The sequence below is a fragment of the Jaculus jaculus genome, chromosome 16 (genome assembly GCF_020740685.1).
Source record: "Jaculus jaculus isolate mJacJac1 chromosome 16, mJacJac1.mat.Y.cur, whole genome shotgun sequence".
Taxonomy (NCBI): domain Eukaryota; kingdom Metazoa; phylum Chordata; class Mammalia; order Rodentia; family Dipodidae; genus Jaculus; species Jaculus jaculus.
Window position 1 is genome coordinate 20,731,387 of NC_059117.1, and position 22,086 is coordinate 20,753,472.

General features: G+C 43.4%; 1 pseudogene; it reads left to right on the forward strand.

Annotated features, from left to right (window-relative positions):
- LOC101596282 overlaps positions 1 to 4,474 on the forward strand; it is a 118,182-nt pseudogene extending 113,708 nt beyond the window's left edge.
- Positions 4,475 to 22,086: the final 17,612 nt, after the last annotated feature.

Genomic DNA, 22,086 nt, shown 5'->3' on the forward strand with positions numbered 1-22,086 from the left:
TTTTCCACCCAACTCCATGACTGACTGCTGCCCTCACAACTCATAACCCACAGGCCCATAGAGAACACCAGCACCCCCAGTGAGTTCAGCCCTCAGTGGAATGGGGCCAGGGAGGAGGGAAATGGTGGTACCAACACAGGATGTGTCCATACAAAGCATATACTTAACAAATAAATTAGTTAATATATTTATTTTTTTTAAGTTTTTCACTTTCAATTATTTATTTATTTATTTATTTATTTATGTGAGAGCGACAGACACAGAGAGAAAGACAGAGGGAGAGAGAGAGAATGGGCGCACCAGGGCTTCCAGCCTCTGCAAACGAACTCCAGATGCGTGCGCCCCCTTGTGCATCTGGCTAATGTGGGACCTGGGGAACCGAGCCTCGAACCGGGGTCCTTAGGCTTCACAGGCAAGCGCTTAACCGCTAAGCCATCTCTCCAGCCCAATATATTTATTGTTACCTATTGCTGGTCAAAACGAGACAGTAATCAGCATTAATTTTATTCCTCATTTTCACTTTTGTAGATGTAAGCCCTGAGACAAGCTGGTCAGCTAAATAAGCAATGAGAATGTCAGGCATTTTTAATGGAAATGTCACTCTCTTGTTGAAATGCCTTTTTAGTTATGAGTCAAAAAGTACATTGAAGTTATTACCAAAAACTTTTCTAATTACTTGTTTACAACTTTGATGGGTCTTCTTTGAATTTTATTGAAATGGGGAAATGAAATCAACAAATTCTTTAAGAAGATAAATAGATAATAAATACAGTTATGTGGTCATTAGAGTTCTTTACTGTTTCCATTTCTTGGAAGTGGAACCAAAATCAGGCCCAATCAAAGCTGGATGCAGCTCAGTGATACAAACTTACCTAGCATGCCCAAGGCCCTGGGTTTCAACCAAGACTTAAGCCTCAGCATGTGACTAGTGACTACTCTGTTCTCTTCTACTTATAGACATCTTGCTTACAGATCAAAAATAGTTGAGAGTTGGGCTAAAAACAAAAGCATAAAATTGTAAGTTGGGCACAATGCCAGGTTTCATTTTTAAAATTCATTTCAAAATGCATCAAAAAAAAACATGACAGAAGGATAGGCTCAAGACACTTGAGGACACATGTGAGCAAGCAATGTCTTCCAAATCATGATTGAAGACAATTAGATTTTGTAGTGCACTTGAAAGAATTGGAATCAGCATCTTAACATCTGAGAGGGAGAGATTAATCCTGATTAAATCAAGCTAGTTTGCTAATGTGGTCATTACATACTACATTTACATTTGGGGAAAATTTTGGTTTTGAACCCAAATAGATGTTCTACTTTTTAGCAGTATAATTTAGCTATTTTACATAAAGTGACAGGAGAAAGAACTTGGTCTCTGTGAAGTACAGGTTTATGAAAAACACATTAAGATGGAGATTGAAGAGCATGCTCTTGAGTGATGAGTAAGTCATTGAGGAAATTTAGTTTCCTATAATTGGGTGGGGAAGATGACTCAGTGCTTAAATGTGCTTACTTGCAAAGCCTGCAGGCCCAGAGTCAATTCCCCAGTACCTATGCAAAGCCAAACTCACAAAGTGGTGCATGCAGCAGGAGTTTGTTTGCAGCAGCAAGAAGCCTTGGCATGCCCATATTCTCTCTGTATCTGTATCTGTATCTGCCTCTCTCTCTTTCTTTCTCTCTCTTTCTCTCTCTCTCTCTCTAATAAATAAATATTTTTTTTTAATTAGCCAGGTGTGGTGGTATATGCCTTTAAATCCCAGCACTTGGGAGGTAGAGGTATCAGGACTGCAGTAAATTCAAGGCCAGCTTGAGAATACATAGTGAATTTCAGTTCAGCCTGGGCTAGAGCAAGACCCTACTTCAAAAACAAAACTTATTAGGATGAAATGAAATTAAAAAAAAGAACTTATTAGAAGTTTTGGAATACAACACAGGCAGTTCAAAGAAGAAAGTTTAAATCTATCAATGTCCAAATTAAAAGACCAAAAAGAGCTGGGCGTGGTGGCGCATGCCTTTAATCCCAGCACTTGGGAGGCAGAGGTAGAAGGATTCCCGTGAGTTCGAGGCCACCCTGAGACTCCATAGTGAATTCCAGGTCAGCCTGGGGTAGAGTGAGACTCTACCTTGAAACCCCCCCCCAAAAAAAAAGACCAAAAAGAATACAAATAAATAACTAATGATGTCCCTCAGAGTCTTAAAAAACAATAAGGCAACCCAAAAACTAGGAGACAGAAATTTATGAAATAGCAACTAAAAGTGCAATACAAATAACAAAACCTAGAATTAGAGACTGGAGAGATAGCTTAGTAGTTAAGGTACTTGCCTGCAGAACCTAAGGACCCAGGTTCAGTTCCCTAATACCCACATAAAGCCAGATGCACAGGGTGACACATGAGTCTAGTTTGTTTTCAGTGGCTAGAAGCGATTCCCATTATCTGGCTCTCTCTATCTGCCTCCCCCCTCCTCTCTCTGCCTGACTCTCTCAAAGAATAAATAAAGTATTAAAAAAATTTTTACAAAAAACCTAGAGTTGGGCTGGAGAGATGGCATAGCGCTTAAGCGCTTGCCTGTGAAGCCTATGAACCCGGTTCGAGGCTCGGTTCCCCAGGTCCCACGTTAGCCAGATGCACAAGGGGGCGCTCGCGTCTGGAGTTCGTTTGCAGTGGCTGGAAGCCCTGGCGCTCCCATCCTCTCTCTCACTTTCTATCTGCCTCTTTCTCTCTCTGTCACTCTCAAATAATCAAATAAATAAAAAATAAAAAAAAGTTAAAAATTAAAAAAACCCTAGAGTTGGTTCTTTAAAAGATAAACAAGGTTGATACAAATTTTTGGCCAAATAACCAAAAGAAAGAGAAGACTCAAATTAGTAAAATTCAAAATGAAAAGGGGGATATTCCAACACATACCAATGAAATGTAAAAGATAACAAAGGAATACTTTGAAAACTTATAGTACAATAAATTGAAAAATCTAGCAGAGATGGATACATTTCTGGACGCATTAGCTCTACCCGTGTTAACTCAAGAAGAAATAAAGAATCTAAATAGATATATAATGGGCAATAGGCTTGAAGAAGTAATAAAAAGTGTCCCAACTAGGAAAAGCCTGAAATCTTCCAGATCATTAAAGAACTAACACTAATGCTCCTTAAAGTATTCCATAAAACACAAAGAGAAGTACTCCACAAATGGCTCCGAAAGCAAAACCAGATAACCATACACCAGAAAGGAAAACTACAAACCAAATTTCCCCACTAACATAGACACAAACATCCTCAATAAAATAATTGAAAATCAAATTCAACAACACATTACAAAGAACATACACCACAATCATGCTAGTTTTACTGCAGTGCTTCATAGATAGTTTAACGTGTAATTCAATGTATGTTCCAGATTTTGGAATTCTGGGAAAATAAGCTTTTGCTGCCTAGGCCACCAGGCCCCCAGTGTTTTGTTACATCCACTTATGCTTACTAATACTGTACACCCAGTGAGTATGGTAGGAATTGCAACATGAAGTAAACAGTGGTTGGCAAGTGAATAGAAATTTATATCCTCATTCAAAGTGGATATGGATCTCATATTTTGGTAACTTTTAGCTAAAACTAATAAAAAATATTTCTCGGCCCTGCTGACCATCATGCTGCCACTCTCAAGTGACCCTGCGTGTCCCCACCTGACCCTCCTTCCCCCCCAGACAGGAATGGTTCTTGGCGCCAGAGGGGGCCTGGGAAGTGAGTTCGGATCCACCCGGGAGCGGGAGTGGACGCTATTCCCACAAGAACGACGCTTCCAAGACGGCGCCGCGGCCGGGTTCAGCAGTTCAGGGAGCTGCTATTTCTCATATTGGCCAACAGAAGAATTTCGAAAGACCTCCCTTCCGAAGAAACACGAAGCAGAAAAGGAGTCAGAGGAAATCCTGGGGTTTCTGCCGTTACTTCTGGGTCTGTTCCGACTCCCGTCATCAGGCCGGCAGCGGACGGGACAGTGCCATTCATTGCCCCAAGCGGAGCCCTGCAGCGGGCCAGCGCGGGCGCAGAGAACAGGGACTCCCGACGCTAACCGTGACCGAGTCGGCGGTCCTCAGCGAGGCACGCGTGTCCAGTGTGCACAGAGCGCTGCTGGACCGCAAGTGCTGGTGCCCAGCAACCCGGTGGGTGTGCAAAGGGCATCAGGAGATGCGCGGACACCCCAGCTCTGCCACACCTCGGCCACCTCGCTGCCACAAGCTGCGGTGATGCCTCCCGTGACTCCTGCGTCTCAGACTAAGACTAAGACAGATGAGCCGCAAGTGAAAAGAGAAATAAGGTTGATGCAACGTGGAGAAGCTCCTCGAGAATGTAAAAGAAAGAAGAACGAATACGTCAAATGCCTGGAAAATGGAGTTGCGGTCCTGGAAAAATCAAAATAAAACTCTCATAGAAGAGTTAAAAACTTTGAAGGATCTTTATCCTCATAAAAGTGTTTGATTGGGCTGGAGAGATGGCTTAGCGGTTAAGCGCTTGCCTGTGAAGCCTAAGGACCCCGGTTCGAGGCTCGGTTCCCCAGGTCCCACGTTAGCCAGATGCACAAGGGGGCGCACGCGTCTGGAGTTCGTTTACAGAGGCTGGAGGCCCTGGCGCGCCCATTCTCTCTCTCTCTCCCTCTATCTGTCTTTCTCTCTGTGTTGGTCGCTCTCAAATAAATAAATAAAATTAAAAATAAATTAAAAATAAAAGTGTTTGATTGGGGCTGGAGAGATGACGTAGCAGTTAAGCGCTTGCCTGTGAAGCTTAAGGACCCAGGTTTGAGGCTCGATTCCCCAGGACCGGTCTGGAGTTCATTTGCAGCGTCTGGAGGCCCTGGCGCACCCATGCGCTCTCTCTCTCTCTCTCCCTCCTTCTCTCTGTCTGTTGCTCTCAAATAAATAAATAAAAATGAACAAAAAAAAATTTTAAGCGTTTGATTTTTTAAAAAGAAAGTATTTTTGTGAACTGGCCTGCAAATTAGATGGATTTCTTTTTAATGGAGTTTTATAAAATTTTATAAAAGTGAAGCAAATTTCTTATTTAGGCTTTGGCAATGCAAAGGTAAATAAATGTCTAGGCAAGAGACCTGGTCACAGGATGAAGTGGCCGATGGCCTTAAGAAGCTATTGGCACACCTGGGGGCTTTGTAAACAAGAAGCATCCTCAAGAAGCAAGAAGTGAACTTCAGCAATTCAAGTCTTCTAAGTCAATCCAAAAATGGTATATAAGGTGAAATTTAGTAAAGTGAATTTGTAAATCAATTCACTCTATAAGTTCGCATTTCTTACTGTTTCTTGGGATTCGCCTTTTTCAGTTGTATGTGGTTGTATGTGTATTTTATTTCTACCAATAAAGTCTAAATTACAAATGTAAAAGAAAACTTGATACATTACTAAATATGTAAATTATGTGGTCTTATACCTGTCTTATTGTGAAGTTTCTTTAGATGAGTTTTTAAAAGTAAGTTTGTTGGGCTGGAGAGATGGCTTAGCGGTTAAGCGCTTGCCTGTGAAGCCTAAGGACCCCGGTTCCAGGCTCGGTTCCCCAGGTCCCACGTTAGCCAGATGCACAAGGGGGCGCACGCGTCTGGAGTTCGTTTGCAGAGGCTGGAAGCCCTGGCGCGCCCATTCTCTCTCTCTCCCTCTATCTGTCTTTCTCTCTGTGTCTGTCGCTCTCAAATAAATAAATTAAAAAAAAACATTTAAAAGTAAGTTTGTTGAACATGAGAGGGTTTTTAAGGATGGGTTAACTGTTTCTAAGGTGTTTTCCTAAAAGGCTTGCAAGGTACATGAATGAAGTGGGATGATTTTGTAGCATTTTTTTAATCAGAAAAATAGGAACTGTTTTAAAGTTTGTACTTTTAAATAGGTTTTTTTTTTTTTAAACTACTCTGGTAAAGGTGATTTTTACAAATACATACTGATTTGGTTTTTTGATTCTATATCCTATATGCCGTTGAATACCCATTACTTTTGTGCTTTAGTAGAATGAAGTGTTTAGAAAATCTCTGAAAATATTTTTTTATAAAACCTTCTGAAAATGCATACCAAAGCTTTCCAAGAGAATTTTACAATCAACTTCATGTAAGGGCTGTCAGGTTCTGAGATAGAACAGTTAGTTTGAGGGAGTTTTATGTTAGAGACTATTTTGTAATGTAGCAAATGGTACCTCTGTAAGAAGAGTGACTTGCCAATATATTTTTATAGCTAATCTTTATAAATTCTAATGTTTAGTTTTAACGATTCTTTTAAACATTTTATGTAGTTTGTTTACTTAGAATCTGCCCCTCATATTTATATGAGAAAGTTATCAGATTGGCTAATATTTGAAACTGTAAGATTTATATGGAAATCTAAAGTTCAAAATGTCAGTTACACAAGTGTTAAACTGTATTCTAATTTGTATACACCTGTACTACAAAACTGTTAGGCTTGTTTCATATTGTCATCTGTGAAATTAAAGAATATTTGATAAAATTGTTTGCTGAATGCAAAATATAATGCTTGACATCTTTCCATTATACTAAAATATATTTCTCTTTGAGTTTAAATACATACTTAAGAAAGCACAATCAATTGGCTTTAGTATACGTGTCTTTTTTAGAAAATGTAACAGTGATATGTATTAGAAGAAACTATAGGGCTTTTCCCATTCGAAGCATGGCAAGTATACTACTGAGATGCAGAGTGGAATACAGATAAGTAGGAGTGTTCTCTGAGCTTGTTCTCATTTCAGAGATGGTGAAATTGCAGAAAAAAAAAATGTGCTTCGTACTTGACTGGCACTTCCCAGCATGCGCCTTACAAAGCTTGAACAGCTCAAAGCAGAGCACTTACAAGCAAGGAAACTCCAGGCATTCGTCACCTGGATGCATGATACGCTGACATCATCAACACTTCTAAGATTCCTGGGGAGAAATTACAGTTTCTTGGGGTCTACTGTTCTGGGGTCTGATAGTGAATGGGATGGGCACAGTGTCTCTAGAATATTTCGTTCCTGGCAGAGGAGTCATACTGGAGTCCTGGCAGGCTGACTTTGAGCTCGCTGACTTGTCCTTGTTCCTTGATCTCCGACCCCTGTGGTGGCTCAGTTGTGAACCACATGTTACCTCTCAAAATGGTGCCCAGCAATAGTCTTCCAGGACATAGGGTGGAACAACCAAACCTCAGCCTCACTGTTGACTCACCATGCTGGGGGAGTCACCGTCTCACCAAAACCTGCAATTAGAGGCTTGACACGGAGGAAATATCCTATAGATAGAATTTGCCAGGGTTATTTTTTTTTTTTTTAACATGGGCTGCCTGGCTTACCTTTGAGATAAGGTGTCAGGTGTGGGGTTCTAAATAGAGGACTGAGACAGTTTTATCTATTTATTGGACTTAAGGTTTTTATTTAATGCCAGAAGAAAATGTCAGGATCTCAAGCAAAAGGGAAAGATGCTTTGGAATGCTGGGTAGAACGGGGCTAAGGGTTATGGGAAGAGAAGAAGGGAAATGGGGCTGTGTAGGAGGGGCCTTTGGTGATATCACTGTGTTGGAGGCTGGGGCTGGTATTCCAGGTCTCAGCCCAGGGATCCTCAATTACCATAAATAACAGGTGGTTCCAAAACCCTAGACCTAGTCTGAGCACAGGTAGGACAAGGCAGGAGGGAGATGGGGGGGGGGGGGGCGGGAGCACCCGGCTCTTCCATAAGGCTGCCCCAGCCCCTTCTACTAGGGAGCCGCCTTTGAAGCTGTGCTGGCTTAGCTCCTTTCTTTCACCCTTAGGTGTCTCTGACTCTTCAGCAGGCTTATCCCTCCTCTGTGACTCCCAGTTGGCTTCCTCTTTCTCTTGGTGGAACAGTCTGTTATTTATTATCCTGATTGTCATCTTCTAAATCTTTTCTTACACATTTCTTTTTTTTTTTTTAAATTTTTACTTATTTATTTATTTATTTGAGAGCGACAGACACAGAGAGAAAGACAGATAGAGGGAGAGAGAGAGAATGGGCGCGCCAGGGCTTCCAGCCTCTGCAAACGAACTCCAGACGCGTGCGCCCCCTTGTGCATCTGGCTAACGTGGGACCTGGGGAGCCGAGCCTCGAACCGGGGTCCTTAGGCTTCACAGGCAAGCGCTTAACCGCTAAGCCATCTCTCCAGCCCCTTACACATTTCTTGGTATCACATCTTAAGATGGTTGCTCAAGGAAGAGGGCTCATAGCCTGATTGGCTATGTCATACTCTCTGGTACTTTCTTGGGTTCCAAAGAAGCAGGGTGGGTCTTCTCTACCCGTCCTCCGTTATTGACGTCTTTTTGTTGTGGTGGTGGTAGTTTTTCAAGGTAGGGTCTTACTCTGGTCCAGGGTGGCCTCGAACTCATGGCGATCCTCCCACCTCTGCCTCCCGAGTGCTGGGATTAAAGGTGCCCGCCACTACGCCCGGCTTGTTATTGACATTTTCAAGGTAGAATCATGAGGTCTTGGCAACACTTAACAAATTAAGCTCAGCTACGTATTCCCAATACGCCAGTTAAAGAGACAGTAATAGTGAAAGGCAGAGAAAGGAGATTTAGTCAGTGGAAAGAAGAATAAATAAAGAAGTCCAGTGACCACCCCTCCGAAGTCAGGTTTAGGGTGAGTTTAAACAGGAGGTAAGAAATAAATGCATATCTAAGCATTGCTGGTCATTGTGTAATCCCATCCGTCCCAGACCCATCATTGTCTGGGCTCAAAGTCATATGGGAATCTGCAGTGCCTTTGAAAGTGATGGCTCTCTCTTCTCAGGTTTTTGTTAAGTTGTAGTTCAAGAGTTAAGGTGCCAGGTGTCCATGGCCACACAAAACTTGCCCCAGTCACCCAATCGGTGCCTCCAGGTTCTTTGTCTTGTCAACTCCGATAAATGAATCCACAAACAATAGAGCGCGAAGTTTAGAAGATTCTATTATAGCGCTTAAGAGAAAGAAAGAATGCGAGCTTCTGCTTTAATGCAGGAGGGGGTTTCAAGAAATGGGAAACCCCATCTGGTGGCCCTGATTGAGGTCTTTTATGGGGAAGTCCAGACTCTGCCAGGTTTCCAGGAAAAGAGGGGGATCCTGATCCCAGCTGCATTCTTAGGAAAGGAATTATCCTTCTGGGAAGGAGGTGACCTTCCAGACATCTTCAGATGGAAGCTGTGAGGACTCCTTTATGGAGAAAGAAAAGGAAAAACCAACCCTCCCCACCCCCACCATAGGCTGAAGGGCATCCTCTCTTTCACTTTCCAATGCCCTGCGACCCCTACTCAGTCTCACAAAGCAGCTTGTCAAGTTTTCAGAACTGTGTGAAGTCTCTTTCTGGGAGATAAGCTCCCAGGGCTTCCCAGTTTTTCCCTTCCCCAGCATGAGATTCCTAAGGTCCACTGCTTCAGTGATCTGATGAGCAAAGCACACGTACCTCTCTTTTCTCTCCAAGAAGGCTTCACCTCCTCCTCTGTCTCGTCTTCTAATCCCTCCTGCTCCTTTGCTTCCTTCTTGCTCTTCAAGCCTGAGGTCTTACTTACAGCATCCACTGACAAGTCCTGGAATCAGAAATGGAAGGAATGAATCAAGAGGGAACACCACCAACTCTCTATGATCTGTAGAATCAGGGGTTTGCCCCCCATGTGCTTTTCAGTGTTGTATTTGGGAGGAATGAAGAGAGGATTGTGCATGCTCTTGGTTAGAGTGCAACCTACCAGCTCCCTGGCCTTTGCACTCCATACCATAATCCTCCTTGAAAGCAGTAGAATCAAGCTCAGTATACTTTTTAACCCTGTGAATGCTTATGTGAGGTGAACCCTCAGAAAATGACATGGGTTTAGAATCCTTGGCAGCATTGGATCACTATAAAGATGCAGGATACACTCCCCCCAGAACCTGTGAACTTCAACTTTAGGTCCTTATCCAAGTTATCCAAGAATTGAAAACGTGGACTCGAGGAAGGGTAAATTGTGAATTATGAGATTTGTTTTAGGGACAGTTAGGATTAAGAGGGAAGGCAAAGCAGGAAAAACAAAGCCAAAAGAAATTCTCTCCCCTTCCCAGCTGGGAAGGGAACAGGGACACCAAGAAGACCCCCTCCCAAAAGAAGAGGCAAAGAAAGGTAAGAGAGGGGCTCACACACACAAGTTCAAGACCCATTTATATCCAGTTAGGACCTCAGGCTCAGGAGTGTAAGGGAGGAACCACACTGGTTGGAGGGCTCCACAGGCTGACTCAGGAAGGGCCAGCCCACGGACATTAAGCCCAGAATGCATTGAGGGAGATGCAGGAATCTATGGCTGAGGTTGAACTAGGATGTTGCTGCTCTTGGATAACACTTGAATCCGATGTGACTTCTAGTCTTGCCAGAGCATGCAAGGTGGCATCCTTGTGGCTTCTGTGGGCCAGTCCCTAGCTAACTATCTATCAGGAAAAGGTGCCACCTATTTACAAAAAGGGGAGACTAGAGAGATGGCTCAGCAGTTAAGGCAATTGCCTGGGAAGTTAAAAAGAGGCTACCTTGGTCCTAATTTTAATCAATATCCCATGAGGAATGAGTCAAGCACCTCCCCAAATACACTCACGTACACATATACACACACAATCCTTATCACCTCAGTTTTCCACTTAGATGACTGGATAAATCATATGCTTTATTTTCTTGTGTTCTGTCTTCTCCTGGAATAAAAGGGGGTGAGAGTAGAAAGTTTTGCTTGGGTTCACTGTTGTATCTGTAGCGCTAATACTTTGCAGGAGTTGAATAAATAAATAAATTTGTAGATTCTTTGGTTTTATCATGCATGTGTGTATATGCTGGCCATGCATGTGTGTATGTGCATTCATGTATGTGTGGGCACATGTATGTGTAGTATACAGGTGTATGCATGTGCATGTGGAGGCCCGAGGTGGACATCATGTGTTTTCCTTGATCCCACTCCACCTTTTTGTTTTGTCTTGTTTTGTTTTTCCTGAGACAGAGTCTCTCACTGAATCTGGAGCTCACTGACATGGCCGGCTAGCAATCCCTGGGGATTTTCCTAGGACTGAGGCAGGATAGGAGAAAACAGAAAACAGTCATACAAATATGAGAAAAGAGTAGAATCTCTTTACCCAGAAATCTAGTTGAAGCTTCTGTGCCAGCAGAGAAGCCATAATTCCTATACGATTAACAACTCTTTAGGGACTTTCTCCCTTTCTCAGCTTTAAGCCTCTAATTTTCTAAGAATCTCATCATAAACCCCATTTATGGGACAGGGCGTATACTAAGCCCCTCGTGAAAACCTAGTGGGTCCTGGTTTTATCTTATCAAATCATAACACCACTGACGGCACCTCCAGAGCCACCCATCAGTACATCCCTGTCAACAACCCTAATCAGGGTCACTAAGGGCCTTACCCATTTCCTGGAATCCCTTCCTGCGTTACAGCAGGACCTCTATGTTCTGCCTTCTCTCAAACTCTATAATAAAAATGCTTATCAAAAAAGAGAGAAAATGAAAAAAAAAAAAGAATTTCTTAACAACCTTTTGAGATGGAATTTGAGAGCCACCAAAACTATATATATATGGCTAATGCTATAATTGCTACTCTGTCTTGTAGAAGCCAGCCTCCATGCCTCTAGGTATATTTTCACTCCCTTTCTGAGCACCTTTCTTTCACCTAACCCACCTATTGATTAAAATACCTTGGATCAGGATGGAGCGATGTCTCAGTATCTAAAAGCACTTGCTTGCAAAGCCTAGTGGCCTAGGTTTGATTCTCCAGTACCCATGCAAATCCAGATGCACCAAGTGAAATGTGCTTCTGGAGTTGCTCATGTGCAGTGGTAGGAGGGGAGGCCCATGAATATCCATTCCCTCTCTCTCTCTCTCCCTCTTTCTCTCTCAAATAAATAAATAAATACTCTCGAATCAAACTCCAACTCTGCTTTCTATCAGATCTTCAGATCTTCCTGAAATTCTTTTCAGCATCAAAGCTATGGATCCCAGGTTTTCCTAAGCTGAGGTCTCTAAAAATCTGGAGGAATTCATCAGACTACTAAGGTTAACAATGTGAAGCCATGTCTTGGTCCCCTTATCACTGACAGGACCAATTTTTAAACTTTAAAAGCAGACAATGTAAGGACCAAAGGATGTCTGAGATGTTGTAAGAGCAAATCAGAGACCATGTTTAGCAGGTGAAAGCTTGAAGAAAGGAAGGCTGTAGTAGTTCAAGGTCTTCCAGAAAGAGCATCTACCATGTGTGAGAACTGTGAAGAACAGGATATTCAAAGAGGATCCAGGGGGCTGGGGAGATGGCTTAGAGGTTAAGGCACTTGCCTGCAAAGCCAAAGGACCTAGGTTTGATTTCCCAGGACCCATGTAAGCCAGATGCACAAGGTGGCACATGCATCTGAAATTCGTTTGCAGTGGCTAGAGGCCCTGGCATGCCCATTCTCTCTCTCTCTCTCTCTCTCTCTCTCTCTCTCTCTCTCTCTCTCTCTCCTTCTCTCAAATAAATAAAAGTATACATATATATATCTCCAGGGCCAGACACAAGCAAAAGCCTTCTGAAACAAGGAACTGGAATAACACTGTGCCCATGGACAAGACCCATAATTACTGAGTGTCACAGCTAGTTTGATATCTGAGTCTAACCAGAGCCAAGCTCCATGTCCTTTCCTGAACTGAGCTGCCTGTCCTTGTTACCTCATGTGCCTCATTTTTGCTCCTAAGAGCCTCATGCTCCAGGCCCCATATAACCAGGAACATCATTTCATTCTCATTCATGTGTTAATGGATGTCATAGGAGGCTCACACCCTGGGTGCTATCTTCCCACCCAAATCAACATATTTTTTCTAGGATAAATGTATGGAGCCATCCAGAAAGTATCTTTCATGATTAAATTATTAAATCAAGAAAAAGTACGATGAGTCAGGTGTGGTGGCGCACGCCTTTAATCCCAGCCCTCGGGAGGCAGAGGTAGGAGGATTGACATGAGTTCGAGGCCACCCTGAGACTCCATAGTTAATTCCAGGTCAGTCTGGGCTAGAATGAGACCCTACCTCAAAAAATTTAAAAAAAAAAAGTACAATGAAAAGGGATTCATAAGAACATAAGTTCATAAGTTCCTATTGGGAGTGGGAACCTCTCAATGAGTTATTGGTAAGCAAGTCTCCCAAAACAACATAGGCTGTTTTCAATGTTCTTGTTTACCCATAGAACTGGGTGATATGACCCAATTATTGAAGACACCACATCCTTCCATTTAGGACACTCAGAAATCAAGCTGGGAATGAGCGGGAAGCCTGCTATGCAGGCTGCTGAGGAGAAAAATTATCAATAGTCTTGAGCAGCAGTGGACTTCGCAAGGTGTGCAGCTAACCAGCCAAGCAAGACGTGCTCATTAGTGGCCTGAAGGTTATGGGGGGAACCAACTGCTTTTTGATTGTCTCCAGGGCCCATTCCATGGGAGGGAATTAATGCCTATGTTGTAAACAACTCCACGTTGCTGGATGTGGGGATGAACCTCTAAACCAGACACAGTTTATGGGAGGAAGGAATTTATTTCAGGCTTACAGAACCAGGGGAAGTTCCATCAGTGGAGGAAGAAGTTGGCCCCCTTTCACAGATCCAAACAGAGAGAGAAAACCCACCAGCAGTCAGCAAACACCAAAAGCCGCAAGCACAAACCACAGCAAGCTGGACTTCGGCAGAGCTCAGGCCGCTCTGCACACCTTTGGGCTGGAGTTCATATCCACCTCCAGTGACACCTTCGGGCTGGACTCCAGGATCCACCCCCAGTGTCACCTCCTCCATCCAGGCAGCTAGAGATGCAAATTACAAGTTTAATTTTAACACCCGAGTCTATGGGGGGCATAGATTCAAACTACTGCAGCCTAGCACTGAAAGCCAAGTCAAAAGCCTATAGCAGTGGGAAAGCTACTCCTAATGCTTGGCTAATTGAATATTTTATGGCCATCAAACCGCCCTCTAAATATTTATGTTTATGCTCATAGATTAATACAGCTCTCACTTTTGGTCAGAGAATCTTCCTTTTGCCTATGGAAAGACCCAACACTCATCAAAATGCTGAAAAGATGTAATAGTTGAGTGCTCAGAGCTAAATGGGACATCTCTATCACACAAGGACTAGGGAACACCGTGAGAAAAACGTGAGAGCCAAGGGCTAGGGAGGAGTACAGTAGAAAGCTGTCTACCAGGCACAAAGTGGCCGCAGCTATCATTACCGGCACTGTATTGGGCCCATCAACATTTCATCACGGATGATGTGGGTTGGGGGAGAGACATCAAAATAGATGTCAAACTAGGCCCAGGTTGGCAAGAACAAAAGACCCAGTAAAAGGGGCATGAGGGACAAAGGAAAGTAATGGGGGAAAGACTATGATCAAAATAGATTATGTACATGGATGAAAATTACTAATTAAAAAGTTCTTTTTAAAGGTCTAGGGCTGGGAAGGTCATAGGGTCTAGAAGGGAAACTACTACTGTTTGGCTAAATGGATGTGTTGTGCTCATCAATTTGCTAAGTATTTATGGTTATGTCCATAGATCAGTCAATATTCCTCTCACTGTTAGTCAGGGAAGCTTCTTTTTTTATTTTAGAGAGAGAGAGAGAAAATGGGTACACCAGGGCCTTCAGCCTCTGAGAATGAACTCCAGATGTGTGCGCCCCCTTGTGTGCATGTGCAACATTGTGCACATGCGTCACTGTGTGTCTATGTGGGACCTGGAGATTCGAACATGAGTTCCTAAGCTTTGCAGGCACCTTAACCACTAAACCATCTCTCCAGCCCAAGAAGCTTCTTTTGGAAGATGGTGGTGATGACTACTGAGAAGACTCAAAACTTATTAAAATTTTGAGAAAAAAAATTACTGTGGAGAGCTCAGCACCGAATGGGACATCTCTATGTCTTGCAAGGGTCAGGGAACATTGAGGAAGAGGTTGCTGAAAGAATATAAGATCTAGAAGGATTAGAAGGAATGCTTTGACATGCTGTCTCATGGGCCTGGAGTGGCAGTTGCATTTATAACCGCAAGTGATTGTCATTACCTGGACAAGACTTACATAATAATGGGCCCCTCAACACTGCATAGATGATGCAGGATGAAAAAACAGATTTCAAAATAAAAGAGTGAGTAGCTGAGGAAAATAAAGGATTCAGGGGAAGTGGCATGAGGACAAAAGAAGGTAATGGGAAGGGAGTGGGATCAAAATATAATAATACATGGGTGAAAATTGTCATTCAAAAGCTTAAAAGAGAACATCGTCTACTGGTGTATTCATAAAGTTTTTTGAGTGTTGGTAAATAGGATACTGACAGGTTGCTTCAGAATGTTAGGAGGACAAAAAAAGTGTCTTTAAATGAAAGGATAGTAAAACACTTTAATGAATTTTTTGGAGGCTGTGATCTTTCGTGGAACCTGCAGGAAATCACTCCTGACAATCATCCGAGAAGCTTCTCACTTCCGTCCCTAGGAGGTTTGGTCCAAATCCAATGGCTTCTGTCAGTACCCACTGACTGGGTGAACCTAGTATTAAGAATTATTAACCAATTTGCAGTAAAGAAAACAACATTTATTTTTGCTACTAGTCAAAGTATCTGTTATTTTCCACCTGCCCAGCAGGTGTCAGCAAAAGACAATGTTCCTACAACTGATGATTTTTTTTTTTTAAAGAGTATTAAATTATAACATAGAAAGACATAATAAAGATGAGACCACACAATTTTCACATGCGCTTTTAAATGTCATTATCTAAAATGAGAGCTGCCTTGCTCTGGGAGAGATGATGGAGCTGAAGTCAGAGGGCCGCCGACGACCTCGTGGGCTTTCATATACACATTCCTTGTCTCTTTAGCCGGACTCCCCAAGTGTGCCTGTGACCCAGCAGCAAGGACTCAGCAAGATCAACAGTCACTCGCTGTCAGCTATAACAGTGGGCCCTCCACCCTCAGATACTACAAGCCAGAGACCAAAAATATGAGTTGTATCTGTGCTGAACATGCGCAGAATATTTTTCCTGTCATTATTCTCTAAACAATACAGCACAAAAATAATTTATATAGCATTTACATTGCATTAGGTGTTATCATTAATCTAGAGGTAAGTTAAATTTGTGCCAGAGGGTGTATGTAGACTATATGCAAATACTGTCATGGCTTATATAAGAGACTTGACAGTCCATAGGCTTGGGTGCCCTAGAGGGTGAGAGGCCCCTGAACCAGTCTCCAAAGAATTTCAAGGGATGACTGTACAAGTGACCATTCCCAGGGACCACAGCAAGATTGGGCCAGCTGGAATTGCTTTAAAAAAGACATCATGGAGAGATGGCTTAGCGGTTAAGCGCTTGCCTGTGAAGCCTAAGGACCCTGGTTCGAGGCTCAGTTCCCCAGGTCCCACGTTAGCCAGATGCACAAGGGGGCGCACGCGTCTGGAGTTCGTTTGCAGAGGCTGGAAGCCCTGGCGCGCCCATTCTCTCTCTCTCTCTCTCCCTCTATCTGTCTTTCTCTCTGAGTCTGTCGCTCTCAAAAAAAAAAAAAAAAAAAAGACATCATGGGCTGGAGAGATGGCTTAGTGGTTAAGGAGTTTGCCTGCAAAGCCAAAGGATCCCACTTTGATTCTCCAGAACCCACGTAAGCCAGATGCACAAGGGGCACATACATCTGGAGTTCGTTTGCAGTCGCTGGAGGCCCTGGCATGCCCATTCTCTCTCCCTTTCTCTCCCCCCTCCCTCTTTCTCTCTCTCAAATAAATAAATAAAATACATTTTTTTAAAAAGACATCATTCTTGCTTCTAGTGGCTTGCAATATGAAAGCAGAAATTCTGGAGTCCACAAAAGGTAACACTTTAAGAATCAAAGCAGTCAGGTAAGGTAAAAAAACAGGAGAATCAAAGGGTGTGAGTTGTCATGGACTGTGTTGAGTCAGTCAGGAGCGCTTCCCAGAGAAGTTGACCACTGAGAGGTAAATCAGAACAAAAGGGGGCATATCTACTGAGTACGCCATAGAACCAGGGGTGCACTCTGGCCCCAAATTTATACTCTGCATCCAGAGTTATTCCTTGTAATATAATATGAGTAAAGGCAAGTAGTAAAGAGATGGAAAAGAAACACAATTTGTTTTTAAAATCCACTGTATAAGTACTATTGGAATTTTAGAGTGATATTGGTAGAGGGGGCATATCTACTGACTATATAACACACACATACCTTATGTTATATGATTCTTACAAATGTCCTCAGACGCTACTGGTCTTATCTGCATTTTTTTAAATTTATTTATTTATCTGACAGCAACAGACAGAGAGAGGAAGAGCCAGAGAGAAAGAGAGAATGGGCACACCAGGGCTTCCAGCCACTGCAAACGAACTCCAGACACATGTGTGCCCCTTTGTGCATCTGGCTTGCAGGAGGGCCTGAGAAGACATGAGTTCAATTTTAAGCACCCATATTAAAGAAGAAAAAGGGCTGGAGAGATGACTTAGTGGTTAAGCGCTTGCCTGTGAAGCCTAAGGACCCCAGTTGGAGGCTCAATTCCCCAGGATCACAGCCAGATACACAAGGGGGAGCATGTGTCTGGAGTTTGTGTTCAGCAGCTGGAGGCCCTGGCACGCCCATTCTCTTTCTCTTTCTTCCTCCCTCCTTCCCTCTGTCTGTCACTCTCAAATAAATAAAATTTTAAAAAACAAAGAAGAAAGAAAAAAAGCTGGGGACATGCCCTCCTATAACCCCAGTCCTGTTGGGAGAACCATCACTGGAGCTTACAAACAACAGCAGCTCTGGATTCAGCAAGTCTCTCTCTCAAGAAAACAAGCAAAAGAGTGACAGAGGAAGGCACCATATGTTTCCTCTGGCCTGCACTCATGTAGGCATGGGGCATGCGTGTCTGCACGCGTGCGTGTGCGCACACGCACGTGCATGCTCCAAAAACATCCCTCCATGTGCTTGATTAAAAGACAGATTCCTTGGCTTCCAATTCCTGGCATCCTGGACAACAGGAATGGACAGGCTTGAGAGCCCACGTTTTTATACTCAGTCCTGATGTTCCCAATATTTTTGGCCTGCAAAAGGATCCTTAGAGAGTGTTGAATGTGTGATTTAAAAAGCTGTGTTCTCTCTCAGGAGAATGACTCGCTTGGTGTAAGGACTAGATCCTCTTCTGCCTTGCATGTGATAGAAGCGCCCCCTCCTGCCATCCACGTGGAACAGGACAATTTGCATACCACAGGTGTTCAGATATTTGTCAGTCAGCTGAGACTTTTGGTGTCCCGATTTTATTTTTACTCTTTCAGATCATGTGAGGTTTGCAAGCCAACGCTCCCGCGTGCCGTCGTGGACCCATCTAGAGCAGCCACTAAGCTCCAATCTTCACCGCGTCGCATCTTCTCTTCCAAGACCCGTTCAGGACAGCTGGTTAACTAGAAAGCTGGGCATGATTTTTTTGGTGCGATTTCTGATTCTACTTTTTTAAAATATACATATTCACTGGCATCTTTGGGGAAATAAATGTAAGAAGGACGTGTATTTTAGGAATTTGGACCTGAACAATCAGAGGAAGGGAGCTGCTATCAAACTAGTAAGAAAGCTAAACGTGACACACCGTTTATAGCAGAAATCGGTTTGGGGCATGTTCCAATCAAGATGTCTGCGAATGTTCAACTGAGAACTCAGGTGTGGGAAGTTAAAGAACAGCCCACGGGTTTGAGGTCTGGCTGAGGGAGGCTAGACAGGTAGGCATAGGGAAAACAAGAGTCCCATTGAAAGGTGGCTCTAGAGAGATGCACTCTCAGATCTGTCTTGTGTGTCAAGACTGCCTCAAACTGTCTGGCACCCATATGGCCAAATGAAATGACCACTGACTATCCTCTGCATCATTCTGATGGTATCTCCATATCTTTATCCTTGCAAAAGTGTTCCCCTCATGCACCCGATGCAGTGCCACACCCAAGACCCTATCCAAAAGTCAAAACCAGGAGTAGATCCTATTCCAGGAAAATCTCAACCCATTTCTGAGATTCTATGCCTTTTCCCTACCTTAATACTTGAATAATCCTCCTCTCAGTTAAAATTTACCCAAAGATCCAGCTGCACAAATTCCCACAATGCAATGCTCTCTTGAGAAGTGCACATTCACCCCTTTTCCCTATAATAAACTCCCCTCCCCAGCCCCTTACTTTTGCTCATCTCTGAAGGTTTTCTTGGATACAGGTAAGAACCTATGTACACTGGATAGACGTCTCCAGCTCGTCTCTCTATCTTTGAGACCCCTCCAGCCCTCATCCACTGGGAACAAAACATTTGGCTAGTGACGCATATTTGGGAAACATTGTCACAGGGTTGCTATTTAAAGCCTTGAGAAGACGCTTTAGAGAAGAAGCAAAGACATGGGGTGTCAGGAAAGTGGAGTCAAGGGAAGTTTGATGTTTCCTTTAAGATGGAAACATAGGGGCTGGAGAGATGGCTTAGCGGTTAAGCGCTTGCCTGTGAAGCCTAAGGACCCCGGTTTGAGGCTCGGTTCCCCAGGACCCACGTTAGCCAGATGCACAAGGGCACGCACGTGTGTGGAGTTCGTTTGCAGTGGCTGGAGGCCCTGGCGCACCCTTTCTCAATCTCTCTCTCTCTCTGTCTCTTTCTCTCTCTCTGTCACTCTCAAATAAATTAATAAAAAATGAACAAAAAAATTTTTTAAAAATATAGAAACATAGTAGCAGAGAAGTAAAAGCTGATGGGTCCCATCGTGTGAAAAAAATGACAGAAAAGAGGAACGATTACTGCTGTGCCATTCTTGAATGCCCAGAGACGGGTCGAAGGGCCCAGCTGTGGATAGGAGCATGCGCAGGTGCCTCAGGAAGTATGTGAAAGCAAATGCTGGTGCACGTGGAGAAGTAGATGGTGGTGGTGGGGGGGGGGGGCATGTGTGCACTGCCGCTTTCATTTGTCCAGCAAAGTAGGACATAAAACCACCAGTTGGGAGTAAGGCCAGGGAAGACTTCTTAGAGATTTGAGGGGGGGAAATGTGTTTGTTACTCAAGATTAAAAAACAAAACTAAGGGGCTGGAGAGATGGCTTAGCAGTTAAGGTGCTTGCCTGCGGAGCCCAAGGACCCATGTTCGACTCTCCAGATCCCATGTAAGCCAGACACACAAAGGTGAGGCAAGCACAAGGTTGCACATGCCCACCAGGTGGCGCAAGTGTCTGGAATTCGATTTCAGTGGCTGAGGCCCTGGTTGCACCAATTCTCTCTCCCTCTGTCTCTCTTTCTCTCTCACTAGTGTGTGTGTGTGTGTGTGTGTGTGTGTGTGTGTGTGTGTGTGTGTCTGTCTGTCTGTCTCTCTCTCAAAAACAAAATTAAAACAGTAGTTTCTTTTTGCTGGGGTATGTGTAGGAAATGACTGGTAAGTACCTTAGCAAACTTTCTGGAGAGATGGTGATGTTCTCAGCCATATTTAGGGGGGTGGGTGTCATGATCTGTGTATTTGTTGAAATCATCAAACTACATACTTATAATCAGTGTCATTCCCTGTTCAAAAGAAAGAGAAGGAAGAGAAGAAACAAAGTCACCCGGGAAGATAGAGGAGTGGATGGAGGATATCAGTGCTCATTAAGGCCCACGTTGGGCTCGTGGTCACTAACTCCAGTGATGTGGGTGTATGGTATGTATTTACCTGACGCAACCAGCTGCCCAGGTATGGGGCAGAGTCATAGGTGAGGGCTGAGGTTATGCTGAGCAAGTAGCATGTATCAAAAGAGACATGGAAGGGAGTGTTTGCATTGATTAACCATAGTAATGGTAGTTTTCAAAGTTGGGTTTTATGTTAACAGATAAAGATAGATGCTGTAACTATCATGGTAAACACCTTCTTGTGATTGGTCTTGTAATGAGCATCCCTGAAGTTTGCCATAATCTCTAATTGCAGCTCATTCTGTTAAATGAATTCATGTGCTCTTTGGTGATAACCTATTCCAAGGTCTCTCTGAATCAGTGTCCTATATATGGTACCCTGGATTCACAGGTCCAGGAATCAAAGGGTGGGAATTGGAATGGTACCATTTACCATCACCCCAAGTGACCCATTAGCCAAATTTTTTCTTCCTGTTCCTGAAACCTTATGCTCTGCTGGCCTAGAGGTCTTGATTCCAAAGGGGAAGTACTTTTGACAGGAGACATGAAGAATATTCCATTGAACTGGAAGCTTAGAGTTCCCCCTGGCCACTTTGGGTTCCTGATGTCCTTGAGTGAACAGGCTGAGAAAGGAGTTACAGTGTTAGCAGGGGTGATTGATACAGACTACCAGGGGGGAAATGGAGTGCTCCTCCACAATGGAGGTAAGGAAGAGTATGTCTGGAGTGCAGGAGATCCTTTAGGGTGTCTCTTAGTGTTACCACGCCCTGTTATCAAAGTCAAAGGACAATTGCAAGAACCCAATAGCAGTAGTGTGATAAATGGCCCATATCCTTCAGGAATGAAGGTATGGGTCACCCCTCTAGGTAAAGAACCAAGACCTGCAGAGGTGCTTGCTGAAGGTGGAGGAAATGCAGAATGGGTAGTAGAAGAAGGCAATTACAAAAGGCCACGTGACCAGATACAAATATGTGGACTCCAATTGCCATGAGTGTTTCTGTCCTACTTTGTTAAGAGTGTTTGTACATATCTACACCAATATTAACATGCTTTGTTCCTTTCCTCTGGTTCTCTGTCATGTAATTAATATTGATTGAGATTATATCACTAGTTAACTGTTGTTGAATTTATATTTAACTTATTAGCTATTAGAGACTAAAGCATTCCTCAGTGAACCTTCCCTTGTGTTGAGGGGTAAGATTGTGCGTTTCTGGTTGTATGTGGGATAGTTAACCTTGTTACTGTCTTCATTTGGAAATTAAGTATGACATAAGGAGCCACGATTTAGTGTCAAGTTGACACTAAATTGTTGACAAGTTGACAAGGGGTGAATTTGTGGGGGGTGAAGTTTTGTTGTCAACTTGATCTGTTTAGTAATCTACAGACATTCCTCTTGGTTGGATCTCTGAGGTTGCTTCCAGGAAGGATTAACTGAAGGAGGAAGCCCTTCCCCCCAGAGTGCAGCCCTCCTGGATG